Consider the following 13423-nt stretch of genomic DNA (forward strand, 5'->3'; position numbering starts at 1 on the left):
AGAAAGGCAGCTTAATTGCCAGCCCCTTGAGGGCATGTTGGCACACTTTGAATTAGAAGGACTGCAGACAAACCCTGTCTCTCAAGGCGGGCATACTCCACAGAGCTGTGTCATAGGCAGCCAAAGGGGCCAGGACTCTGCCTCCAAGGCCAGGCGCAAGTGGTGCAGATAGGCAACTCTAGGCTCTGGACTGAATGATCTCAGAGAATAGTGTGTGTCACTCCACTTCATTCAACATGTGGTGAACCAGCCCTATTCCCTGTGCTGAGTGGGACCCCCGACTCCAGCCCTGATGGTACCATGCAGCATAGGCAGTGCACGACATCCCAAATCTCCTGTCCTAAGTTATGGCTGCCTCTTGGATTTTGGCAGCCCAGGATGTGATGCAAGGCCTCCTAAAGTAAACTGCTTGAGAGGCAGTCAGTGGGTTAATAAAATATGGGATCAAATATCTATGGAATAATCCTTTTAAAAATTATTTGAAAATGTAACATATTTGGAAGGAATGGCTGACATGGGGGTGCCTTTTGCAATTGACATGATATGTGCATGTTATGTTCTCAGAAGCAGATTCCAAGGACAAAATGTGCTTTGGGAAGCGGCCCTGAGTGGCCGGTACAGGATGGAATGGGATCTGCGGCATTGCCCTGAAATGCTTTGAAGAGGAAGATGCATGTTGACGATGCAGCCTTCTAATCTAAAATAAATGGCTTGGGAGTGGCTGATGAGGCTGGGAGAGTATACTGCACAAAATTTGCTCCCTTGCTCTGAATCCCCACCCCACCCCACTCTCATTTCAGAAGGATTCCCATGTGGCGCATCAGCCAGTGTCCATCTACCCTCACCGTACTGTCACCTTTCCACAGGAAAAGCAGCAGAGAGTGGGGCTAGCAATAAAATTGGTCAGAGGTACAGAAAAAGATATTATCTCTGAATCTCTCTGAAATTGACTGCATCCGGCTTCTTTGATCTTTTCCCAGACTGAATCCCTGAAGGGTTCACTCAGGTTTGGGGGGGCTGTGGTTGAGCATCCGCAGTGCATGACTCAACAGCCTCCTCGGTTCTGAGTCACAGCACCCTGGTCTCATCCAGCAGCTGGCCCACAGAGCTGACATAGCAAAGTTCTGAGAGCCATGTCCACATCTTTGTAGTGGCTCATTCTTTGCGATCCATCACTCAGCTTCCTTGCTCTAGGAAACTTTGTCTGGAACAAAGAGCTTAAGTGCATGTTGAAACTTTTGCAAGGCATGAGCTCAAGGAGTGCTGCATCTTCAGTGTAATCAACGGCTTTCCGATTCAGCACCTTTTGCAAAGGTCAAGGCATAAGCATGTGCAAAGGAAAGGAAAACAGCTGGTTCACAAACCACAGTGAAAGAATTAAAGATATGCAAGACAGATGAGAGCTGGCTCTTCCATTAGACAAGAGGGAGACAGCTGCCTCAGGGGACCGAAGCTGGAGGGCAGGTAGCAGTGTCCAGGTGTCCAGAGGACTAAGTTGTGTGTACCATTCGGTCAACCTGCTGCCCTCAAGTGCAGTGATGGATACAACTCCATTCCCAACTTAAGAATGGGAAGTGTAATGCCGGTGGACAACAAAAGAGGTTTAAAGACACTTTTAAGGCACATCTTTAAAAATGTAGTATAAACACCGACAACGGGGAAACACTGGCTTGCGAGTGCTCCAGTTGGAAAACAGCCTTTACCAAAGGTGTCATGGACTTCAAAGAAGCACAAACTCAGGACAAAAGGGAGAAACAAGCTAAGAGGAAGGTACTCTTGGCAAATCCTCATTGTGATCAACTCCCGCCCAGAAACCTATGTCCCCACTGTGGAAGGGTGTGTGGATCCAGAATTAGCCTCCACAGTCACCTACAGACTCACAATTAAGACCGTATTCACGGAAGACAATCTTACTCGGCTACGAGTGACTGCCAAAGAACTGCTCACATCCACACCTTATATTTAAAGCAGGCTGCCTCCCCCAAAGAACCCTGCAAATAGTAGTGTACCCCTCCCAGAGTTACAATTCCCAGCTCCCTTAACAAACTACCATTCTCCGGGTTCTTTGGGAAGGCCATGCACTTTAAATATATGGTGTGGATGTGGCCACTGTCTCATCACCAGTGTTGACGTAAGGTTCAGCAGCCAGTTGCTCCAGCTTCACCTCTGGCAGCAAAATGTCCCATGCAGGCCCCGGGAGCTGGCATTATTTCCCCAACTCCCATTGTAGTGACTGAATGTGGGTGATGGAACTCCATTGTGTTTTGCTAGTAAGTTATACCCATTATCGTGCCCCAGATTCAACCCGCTCTGACCACCAAACGCAAGGACTCTTGCCTTATCAGAAGGCTGAGAATAATATGAAAATCCAGTGGAACAGTTGCATTAGAGGACGCTTGTTGTGCAGCAGGAAGTATCGGAGCTACAGCAACCAGCCACGAGAGCCATGCTGACTTCCAGCTCCTTCTCTTCCACAACCCATTTCGCTAGCAGCACTTGTAGTCTGCTAAGGAACTTCAGCTTAGTGTGGTGTTGAATTCCACCCATCATTGCTAGATGGGATCCAATGGTCATTCTATTCCCAGGCATCCCATTGACAAAAACCTTCTTCAGTCAACACCCCGGATGCATTAGCCTGCATTATCACCATCAGCAAGCAGAGAGGACAAGCGAGCCTCATGCATTGTGCCAGAGCTATCTATTAAAGGTAAGTCATACATCTTGTAAAGCAAATCCAGATGGCGGCAACAAAGAGGATCGTGCCAAGTGCTGCAGGGGAAGGAAACAAACAAGAGGCGGGCTTACCAACCCGTTGAACTTGTGCACGTTTGCTTTCTGACCACCAGGGTGACATCCCCCATCAAGCTATTGCTCCATTCTCCTTTTCAACCTCAAAGATGCCCACAATCCAGAGTTCTCTCTCTCTCTCTCTCTCTCTCTCTCTCTCTCTCTCTCTCTCTCTCTCTCTCTCTGTCTCCGGCGCCAAAGAAGACCCTGTCCTCAGGCAGACCGGTAGCTAAAGCAGGCCAAACTGGATGTTGCACTTGGCCAGCTGTATATACAAAAAAAAAATGAGTATCATAAGTGCATTTAATGGAGAAAGCAGCTAGGCTGCGTGAGCCAAGAAGGGGGGTTTCTCCCTTTGCAGCACACGAATCTAGCTGAGGGGGTTGGTGGGTTAAACCTTGGCAAAAGTTCTGCAGGGATCTCTTTGAACAGAGGGGATGGGGGAGGGACCCTGCATCTGGCTGCCGACAGCTTCAGACTTCTCTGCCTTTGAAAAGTTACGAACAGCAGGTCAGCTCATATTTATGCTGCGCAAGCCAAATCGTCCTCCCACTGCCTCCAGGAACACTTAGCCATATGGTTATGCTAAAAACCCAGCCACAGCTAAAATCAAACAGAATAGGACTGCCCAGAGTGGAGACACTCTCTCACATACACACTCCTGGATGGGCTGCTTCATGCTCTGCCTTCCCCTGTATCCTGCTTCTCTAGCAGAGAGTCCGTCCATCCATTGAGCAGGGGTGGAGAGCCTGCTGTGGTCCTCCAGCTGTAGCTGGACTCCAACTCCCATCAGCCTCCAGCTTCATGGTGAATGGTCAGGGATGAGGGGAGCTGTAGTCCTGCAACATCTGGAAGGTCATAAGTTCCTTTTCTTCTCTGGAGTCTCCAGCCGACCCTTCCCAGGTTCACAACAGGCAATCTGAGAAGCAAGTGGGTTGGGGCAGCCAGTCACACATTTTTCCTGGGCAGAGTAGAAATCCCATGACTGGTTTGGAATCCACTGTAAAGACAAGAGAATTCACCAGGTCTGTGTGCATACACTCCTGTTTTGTGCAGTAACATGGGGTTATTTTATGGATGGATTGGATCAGGAGTGATACTTCCTATCTCTGTTGCCATAGGATTATGGGATAGAAGTTGGTAGCAAGGAGACGCAGGCAGGCTGCATGCCATGATGTACAGGCTGGGACAGGTTAGGATTTTCTCAAGTCTACCAAGGTTTCCCTATAGCTTAACATTAAAAGTTCTAAGATCACCTTTTACCCAGGGAAACAGAGGAACCTGCCTTATACCAAGTCAGCCCCTAGGTCTATCTAGCTCAGAACTGTTGACACCAAATGGCAGCAGCTCTCCAAGGTTTCAGATGAAGGTCTCTCCTTTGGTGTGCAAACCATGCACTCAGCCACAGCCCTTCCAGGTTTGAAGCAATGGCTGTTGGTTTGTGCAACAATGTTAGCGTTATATTTTTATTTTTGTGTGTTCTCAGACTTTGGAAACCATGTTCTTCCGCCCACCCTCCAAAAGAACACCCACTGTAGGAATGCATGTGGGTCCTCTTGAAAGTTGGAGATGTTTTAACCAGGGAAGTGCACCTTCAATCACATTGATGTGCCGTCTACTGGCAGGCTTTTGAACTGGTGAAGTGAGCATTGATTTATCTGCAGCTCCACGCTTCACTTCCAGAATGGGTGAAGATACACAATGTGTTGCGAGAGCAATGAGGAAAGAGAGTAGACAGAATGGGTGAAGCAATGAGGACTTGATGAGGTGGGAGAAAGAAGGAAAGAGCACTCTGGGAGGAAGACAGTGGGATGCATTCAAAGTGGAAGCGGGGAGAGAGATGAAGATGGACCTTTTCAATGTACTTAATTGCATAAGAAGAGCTCAATCAGGCCAAAGGTCCTTCAGGTTCAGCACCCTGTTCTCACAGTGCCTGTGTTGAACCTGCAAGATACCATCTTGGCATTATATGACATATTAATAATATATGCTGCCTCTGTCACTGGAGGAAGAACATAGCCATCATGACTTACTGGTTAGGAGCCTGGGAATCTGGAGCTTTTCCCTGGGTCCTGCTCTGTGTGAGTCGATTGCCTTATTTGATCAAAACAACCCCTGGCTATTCATGCCTAGTGCCATGACACCAGCCTGCTTTTCAGATGCCACAACCAAGCCCTGGCATAGCCCCATGTTTTCACTGGAGGCTAGCTGCTAAGAGGCATATTTATAGCTTTTCGGGAGCCAGCACCCATGCCCTCTGTGTCCTCAGCCCTGCTGTGGGAAAGCAGATTTAAGGAAGGCTCCAAAAATCACTAGGCCCTAAACCTGGTCCTCTCTTCCTCTTCCTCCTCCTCTTCCTCTCCCTGCACTCACGATCCTCTTTTATAGATGCTCCATCTGGGTTTGTGCTCTATAAACACAGTAAAGATCACATCTGGTGAGGGAGAGCATTCCATTTAACAGTCATCCCTGCTCTAACACCAGCAGAATGGATTCTTTGCATCTTTCTTCACTGGGTGGATTCCACTGCCTGAACTGACCTTTGTAGGATGGGAGTTGGAGGAAAAAGAAGAAGAAGAGAAGAGTTTGGATTTGATATCCCGCCTTTCACTCCCCTTCAGAAGTCTCAAAGCGGCTAACATTCTCCTTTCCCTTCCTCCGCCACAACAAACACTCTGTGAGGTGAGTGGGGCTGAGAGACTTCAAAGAAGTGTGACTGGCCCAAGGTCACCCAGCAGCTGCATGTGGAGGAGCGGAGACGCAAACCCGGTTCCCCAGATTACGAGACTACCGCTCTTAACTACTACACCACACTGGCACTCAGCCTAATAGGCAAAATAGAAATGGACAAATTGCTGGAATTGGATGGCATCCCCTTGAGAGTTCTCAAACTCCCCTATGAGGAAAGGTTGCAGCTTTTGGTACTATTTAGTTTAGAGAGGCTTACCAATCATGAAACTCACTGCATGGCTTGGGATCAGTCACTTTTTCTCAACCTACCCTGCATCACAGGGTCGTTGGATAAAGTGGGGAGGGGGAGTGTTATCTCCTTACAGGGAAGGTGAAATATAAAATTAATGATACATGCATACATTTGAGAAGACTGTTTTTGGAGATACATGATGAATAGCATCAGCTTCCTTTAGGGGGTAAGCTTGTGTTCTGCTGTGGGAGAGACCACAGCCTCCTCTCGCCTCTGTTTCTTGAACAAGGAGGAGGAAGTGGGGAAGGCCATCATAGGGCTGGCTGGAGGAGGCTGCACCGAGAAATCAGGAGCTATGACTTACTGCTGCTCTAGACCCAAGCTTGCTGAAGCTATGAGAGTGGCAAGGAGAAACACTCTTGGAACATAATGGTCTACACCCCCTCCACTGAAAACTCCAGGTGTAAATATGTGTACAAGAAACCATATTTCTTAAAGAAACTAGGCTCCACTGTCCCTCAATTTTGCCAATGGAAATGCAATCCTGGAACCCCCTGGAATCTTGCTACTGCTTGGCAGAGATTAGGAGTGGCATGCAACCTTTGTAAACAGTCTTATAACGTGCAGAAGAACTCTCTCTCTGCTAGAGATTTCCTGCATCCTGCCCTTTCGCACATCACTGGCACATGCTCCTTTGCAGCACGGCGACAGCACCCAGCCAAAATTACAGCTCCTTCACTGGCTCCACATTTTTTACACTGATTGTTTGCTTTGCAGGTCATGGGAGTCTGCCATTTCCCAGTGCCCATCAGTGAGAAGCCCAGTTGACTTGCAGCGCTGCTGCTATCACCATTTTTCACATCAGCAAGCAGCCTGTTGACTTCAGCCCTCTAATGGAAGAGCTCTCTGCCCAACAGCAGCTGAGCCTTCCCTGCAAATCCAGCCCAGTTTATTCTACAAGGGATCAGGCTTGCAACCGGGGGGGGGGGGGAGAGATACACAATCTGTGCACAGCCCCTGGAGCCCAGCACCGATACGCTTGTGCTGGGACCAGGGAGCATTTCTTTGTGCAGCTGGCATGATGCAGCTTGCCCTGGGTGTTCTTCCCTTGAAGGCTGGTTCTGTTGATTTTTGCAGTGTTTTGGATGAATGCCTGCTCCAGAGAAGATGGAAAAATGAGAAATTTACCCACCCTACCCCTTACTAAGGTGAACCTCTGTCTGTCACCATGGGAACCCCTCCCATATAAAGCCCCATCCGAGATGACCTCATATCTCCTCCCAAATAGGCAACTGTGCCACCCAGCTCAGCTGTTTCAAGGGCAGCACATCTGGTTGCACAGCCAGGGGGTGGGCACTGCTTGGGGTTTTCCAGGCCTGCTGAAAAGGTCTGGCACCTGTCATTGCCAAGTATTCATTAACATCTTTCTCGTTCTGTTTCTCTCCCCCACCCCCCCATCCCAGATCTGTTTTAGGATCTTTTCCCATTAATGCCCAAGTGCTGGTCGTAGCAAGGAAAAGGTCTGGGAGCGTAAGCTACAAATGCACAGTGGTTAGATCAGATCTCACAGCCATTAACTGTGAGGTCACTGACACAACTGCACACGAGGTCATGCTGGGAAATGTTTGCATCCAATAAATGTCACTGCCAAACCCTGCACATCTGGAGTCTACATACACAAAGGAAGCAATGACCCTGCCTGCCAGGACAGAGAAATATTTTGATATTAAGAAGCCCAGATGCTCCCTCTTCTGCCATTTCTTAATGTTGCGGATCAGAGCAGGGGGAGAATGCTAGTGGTAGTAAGTGCTTTAGTACCAACAAAAAGGGGAAAGGTTGGAAGAGAAAGAGAGCACCAGAGTGATTGGTATTGATCTATAGATACATAGCAAAAGGCCTCAAGCTTTTGATTCATCCTGAATATTAGTGTACACCAGATGCTACAAAATCATCTTCCACTTGTAACAGTCACATCCATGCCACACATTTAAAGCAGCGGTTTCCTGAATCCTTGCTGAAATGGGGTTCATAGGCACCATTTCCTACATTCTTTCCCATACTTACAAACAAAACAGATCTTTACCACTCACAAGGGCACTGTTCCCAGCACCCTTTACAGTTCCTGAGATTCTTTAGGGAAAGCAATGACTGTTAAGGTGGCGTGGCTTTAAATGTGGGTGTGGCCAAAGGGAACAGCAAGCAAAGACAGTGTGGGATTTGGTTCAGAGAAAGATACTTGCCAGATAGATGCTTATTGGCATCAGCGCCAGTTACATTTCAGGGGGCAGGACATTCAATAGCTGAGGTGCTGCTGCAGAACAGGCCCTTCCCTTGGTTCATAGAGAGTTGGATGGGAGTCTGAGGGTCATCTAGTCCAGGGTTTCCCAACCTTGGGTCTCCAGCTGTTTTTGGACTACAGCTCCCATGATCCCTAGCTAGCAGGACCAGCGGTCAGGATTGATGGGGATTGTAGTCCAAAACCAGCTGGAGACCCAAGGTTGGGAAACCTTGTCCAGCCCCCCACAATGTCACAAATATAAGTAACTACACAGGCAGCAAAGTCCACCTGTCCACCCGCACGATGCCCACAAACTTAGAGGGCGCAATTATTTCGCCAGGCACTGCCAATACACACTGAGCCACTGTGCGCATGCTAATGTGTTTCAGGTTTGTGTTGCATTCTACCCCCTGCTATCTGAGGCAGGGGCAGCTCTCCCCTGTACCAATCAAATTAAGAATACGGGCAAGTGGAGTAGATCCAATGCAGCCGGAAGGGTGCTGAGCGACAGCCCTTCTCGTTTAATCTCAGGCAGCTCTTTGTGGTGGAAGGGTTCCTTGAGGACAAGCAGTGCTTTGTAGCTATGATGAGCATCAACAGCCATTCCCAAGTGGGGAGGGGGTGGTAATTTAATTTAGGTGAGGCAATTACAGACAATTGGCTGCTATGGAGTGTCACTTGGCAAGAGATGAGAATTCCAAGCAGGTACTTCTCACATATCAAAGGAGCAGCTTGTTCTAAAGGGGAAAGACTCCCTGCACATCCTACCTTACAACTTCCATTGTAGACCTGGGAGCTGAAAGAACTTCAATTACAACCCCTCTAAAACCATTCACCCTGAAAACAAGTCGAAACAATGAGCTAAACCCAGGATTGGGAGTTCCCCCAGCAAGCAGTTGGAGGAATGCTTGCCCTGATCTCCTGTTTTCCAGCTTGTGTGTTCTTGACTGCTCTAAAGAGGAGGTTTTTATTTATTTTATTTGCTTGCTGTTAAATTTATAGCCCACCCTTCCTCCCAAAGGAGACCAGGGTGGCAAGCAAGGGATAAACTCTAAAAACTGCTTATAACAATCCCAGTGCAGATGCAGATCTCAACTTAAAAGGCTTGCTGGGAGAGGAAGGTCTTCAGCATCTGTCTAATATTCAAGGGGAGTTTGAAAGGGTAAACACCACAACACTAAATGCCTAATTTGTGCAGAATGGACCTCCTGATAAAATGGTGTCTGCGGGAGACCCTCACCCACAAAGTATAGTGATCAATTGGGTATATAAGGGATGATTTGATCTTTTAGGCATCCCAGCCTTAAGCTTTATAGGAGTTTATACCCCAAACCAGCACATTGAACCTATCCTGGGATAGGTCAGCCAGTGCCATTCTTTCAATAGCAGGATAACACATTAGTGATATCTTGCCACCACATTTTGCACCAGCTGCAGCTTCTGAACCAACTTCAAGGGCAGCTCCACATAGAGCGCATTGCAGTAATCCAGCCTGGAGGTTACCAGCGCATGGATGACAGTGGAAAGGCTATCATGGTCCAGAAATGACTGCAGCTGTCTTACCAGCTGAAGGTAGTAGAAGGGACACCTAGGCAGAGGTCACTTGGACCTCCAGCAACAAAGACGGATCCAGGAGTACGTCTAAACTATGAACCTGCTGTTCCAAGGAGAGTACGGCCTCATCTAAAGTAGACAACTGGCCAATTATCTGGGCTCAGGAAGTTCAGCACCATCTGGAGGACAACAGGCTGGCTCTTCTTTCCCACAGTGCCATAAGCACACAAGTGTGTTAGGAGGAGCAAACTAAGAAGCTGAAGGGATACAATGAATGGATCGGCCAAAAGGTACCACTTGATGTACCTGCACAATTTTCAGAGTATGGCGGGAGGCTTGCTAGGTTTGGATCAAAGAACCAGTTTAGCTTGTGTTAATATACTGTTAGAAAGCCATTGTTTGGAGAAAACACCTGATGGTAGAAAACTACCTAGGTTCAAAGCTTCACAGATTTCATCGCAGGAACAATCCCGCATTGTCTGCAGGAGGGATCAAATAGGTCACTCAAGCAGCCATTTATAATTTTTGTGAAAAAGTCCCCTCCTGTCCCATAGAGCATTTCTTCCCCTCTTTTGTCCCCTGTTCCAAACAAGAGGCATGAAAAGAAAAGGTGTGCAGGAGAAAGCAGGTGGCCTCATGTTTTTCAAGAAGCAGGGGAAGAAAAGTATGCAAGGTAGAGTAGTTATGCAAGGGTTTGAACGTGCTCTTTTCCAAATCTGAGATTCATTCAGATAAAAGCTGTCCCTGAATGAACGGAGGAGCTGAATTGGGTGGCTCATTTAGCAGAAGCAGTGTGCCAGCCAGTTTAAAGTTTCGTCTCCTCCGGGCGCTGAATTCTTGAACCAGCAAGAGCAAGTGCTTGGAGACCCAGTGACTCAGCAATCCACTAGGGGATGATCAAAATGCAAGCCCCCAATAGGGCTCCAGGCAAGATTCCATTGCAAACTGAGAGAAGGAAGCAAGCCTGCATTTCTATGTCAGCATGTCCCCAGTAGCAACCCCTCTGCATCCCTAACTCAGATTTATGCACAGTTGCTAGCTGGTGAATTCAAGCAATGTTACTTGCATTAGGCTGGTGAGCAGTATAAGGCCACAAAATTCAAGCTAGTATGCGTTGGAAATTATGCAAACCTTGGCTGGTTAAAGCTGAACAGGGTGTTTTGTGTGTGCTACATTCCTGCAATCAAATATAAAATGTTTCCTCTGTACTGTGTTCTGAAGACAAATAGCAATACAGTGGTACCTCTGGATATGAACGGGATCCATTCCGGAGCCCCGTTCACATCCTGAAGTGCACGCAATCCGCGTCTGCCACGATTTGCCGCTTCTGCGCATGACGTCATTTTGACTGCGCATGTGCGAGCGGCGAAACCCGGAAGTAATGCGTTCCATTACTTCCGGGTCACCGCGGAGCGCAACCTGAATCAACTTCAACCCAAGGTATGACTGTAGTTCAAGTCAACTTCTTTAAAATGGCATGCATCTCCTTATCTGAAAAATGCTACCAGTTGCTGTCACTGGACACCAGTTAGCAATTGGCTGCCTTCTGGCAACTCAGTTAGATCATCTAAAATGAAGCAGCTATAAGCGTATGAAACCTATATTTCCAAAGTCAAACAGATGGGCAAGATTTACGAACAGAAGTCGCTGGCTTGGATTTTAGGGTAAGTTGGGGTGTGTGTGTGGCTTGGCGGCAGCCAAGATGGACACACAATCCTATTTTGCTCCAGTTCCCAAGACTTCCTGGATCAGAGGAGAGCTAAAATCATTACTCATATTTGCTCCTAAAGTGGAACTGAAGTGAGAGGTTGCAACAAAAGGTTCAAACATGGCAAGAAGAAAAAAAAGTAAGTTGGCTTCCCATCCATGCAGGAAAGAGGTCTTATTTGACGCTGCAGATAAAACTGACGAGGCAATAATGGTGCAATCACACTGAGCAAAGGAAGGAAAAAATGGCAAAGAAGACCAAGCTGAGTTGTCAGGTGCAGAGGAATTGGTTCAGCAAATTCAATGATTGATGAAGAGGACTGGGTTAATGCCTTGAAACTGTTTATGAAAGCATTTGCATGCAAACTCTTTCTCTCACATCAGGGATGGTTAAGGAGGCCTCAGGTCTCATTTTAAAAACTCAGTCCTGGTTAAATACATTATCTGAGGCAGTCAGAGACCTACAGATTCAGCTGGAAGGTCAGCAGGATCATAACAGGTGGCTGAATATTTTACTGAGGGGTGCCCCACAGAAAGAGGGAAGTTACCCATGGTCCATGGGTTGAACCCAGCACCCTCCAACTTGTCATTAAATAAAAGTAATTTTGACTGCTTCAATAGTCTCCTGCTGTAGTGCCAAAAGGTTTCTTGTGGCCAAAAAAATTCATCCATTTTTAATTATTTTTTTAAAAAATGATTACCAACCACACTTGCTAGTCTCCTGCCGTAATGCCAAAAGGTTTGTACTACACCCTCACCCAATTTCCCCCCAAATGTCCCTTTTTTTTTTAAAAAAAGGTCACACCTACTTTAACATGTGGCCCTTAATCATGAGCTAATGTGGCCCTTGACCCCTCCAACACCCCCCAAATTAACCTCCCCTGTCTTATGTCAGGAGACCTAAGGGAAGGTAGGAGACATCTTGACAGCTATAAAATGACCGATCCACTCCTCCACCTCAGCTCTGAGACCATATGTATGGCCACACATTTTGTTCACCTACTGCTGTACAAGAAAAATGCTGTAATGGAACACGCCAACCGGGAGAAAAAGGATTAAGGCAAAATTATACCCATAAACTAAGGTGGAATGGTTTATTGGCCCTGGAAGTTAGTTTTTAGATGTTTAGCAGCAGATTCAACGAGCCAGAGCTTGCAATGACAGTTTCAGTACAAATTACAGCAAGAACACTTTAACAATTTCAAACTTGCCTAATAAACCGAAGGTTCAGACACCGATTGTAAATAAACACCCAGATTCGGCACAAATGGTTTATTTATTGGATTAGTCTCAAGTCCTATGACTAACTCCTGGAAGTTCTGACATTATTCCTAAACCCACTTGTCAGGGCAACGTCTAGAAATGAAATGGAACTTCCAAGGATACGTAACCCAAGAATAAAACATCAACAGTGACTGTGCTGCAAGAGTTTAAAAGTAATAAACTACTGCCACCTTGTGGAGAAACTTTGCTGGATTCACTGTGGGATTTAAAAGGCATGAGAGAAGCTGGGCTGTTAGAAATACATGTTCTGCATATTCCTAGCATATGAAAGATACTGAATTTGGAGGTTTGCACCTTCTGATCCACATAATCAATACATGAATAACCCCCTCTCCCAACATGTGGACTGCCATCTAGTCGAAACAAACCACCAAATGCAAAGCCACTGAATAAGTCCACTGTGAGGGTAAAAATGATTGATGATTCAATAGTTGCAAATTCCTAAGTGAACTATCCCAATCTGTGTACTGCTAAAACTAATGTTTGGCTTGCTGCTTCATCACCCGCTAGATTCCATACTGCTCTGAATGTTGTGACAATTCTTAGTAGTTTGTATGAAAATGTGTATCTAAATTTAAGTTTTTGAGCAAATGCATATTTAAATATATATTATGGGCGGATTTAAAAAAACAAAAAACTTTTAAATGTGGAAATGGAACAATCTTATTATTTGTGTAAACTGCTCTGGGAACACAGCTGATGGCTATGTAACAATATTTATTTTAAAAAGCAGTGGAGAAAAATATCACACCACCACTCTGCTCTCTAGGTAAAAGGAAAGAAGTGCTTCCTTTCCTCTAGTAGCAGGGAAAGGGGCAGCGGCAGTAGAAATCCATGTACAGTGGTACCTCGGGTTACAGACGCTTCAGGTTACATACACTTCAGGTTAC

At 46.7% G+C, this 13423-nt stretch overlaps 1 long non-coding RNA gene across 1 annotated transcript; it reads left to right on the plus strand.

The window, feature by feature from the left end:
• The first annotated feature begins 1991 nt into the window (after nucleotides 1-1991).
• Nucleotides 1992-8060, plus strand: LOC310757677. Its single transcript, XR_014545399.1, has 3 exons — nucleotides 1992-2707; nucleotides 4274-4554; nucleotides 7174-8060. It is a non-coding gene; the product is annotated as an uncharacterized lncRNA (long non-coding RNA).
• Nucleotides 8061-13423: the final 5363 nt, after the last annotated feature.

Source organism: Podarcis filfolensis (genome assembly GCF_964270895.1).
Source record: "Podarcis filfolensis genome assembly, chromosome: 2".
NCBI classification, from domain to species: Eukaryota; Metazoa; Chordata; class Lepidosauria; order Squamata; family Lacertidae; genus Podarcis; species Podarcis filfolensis.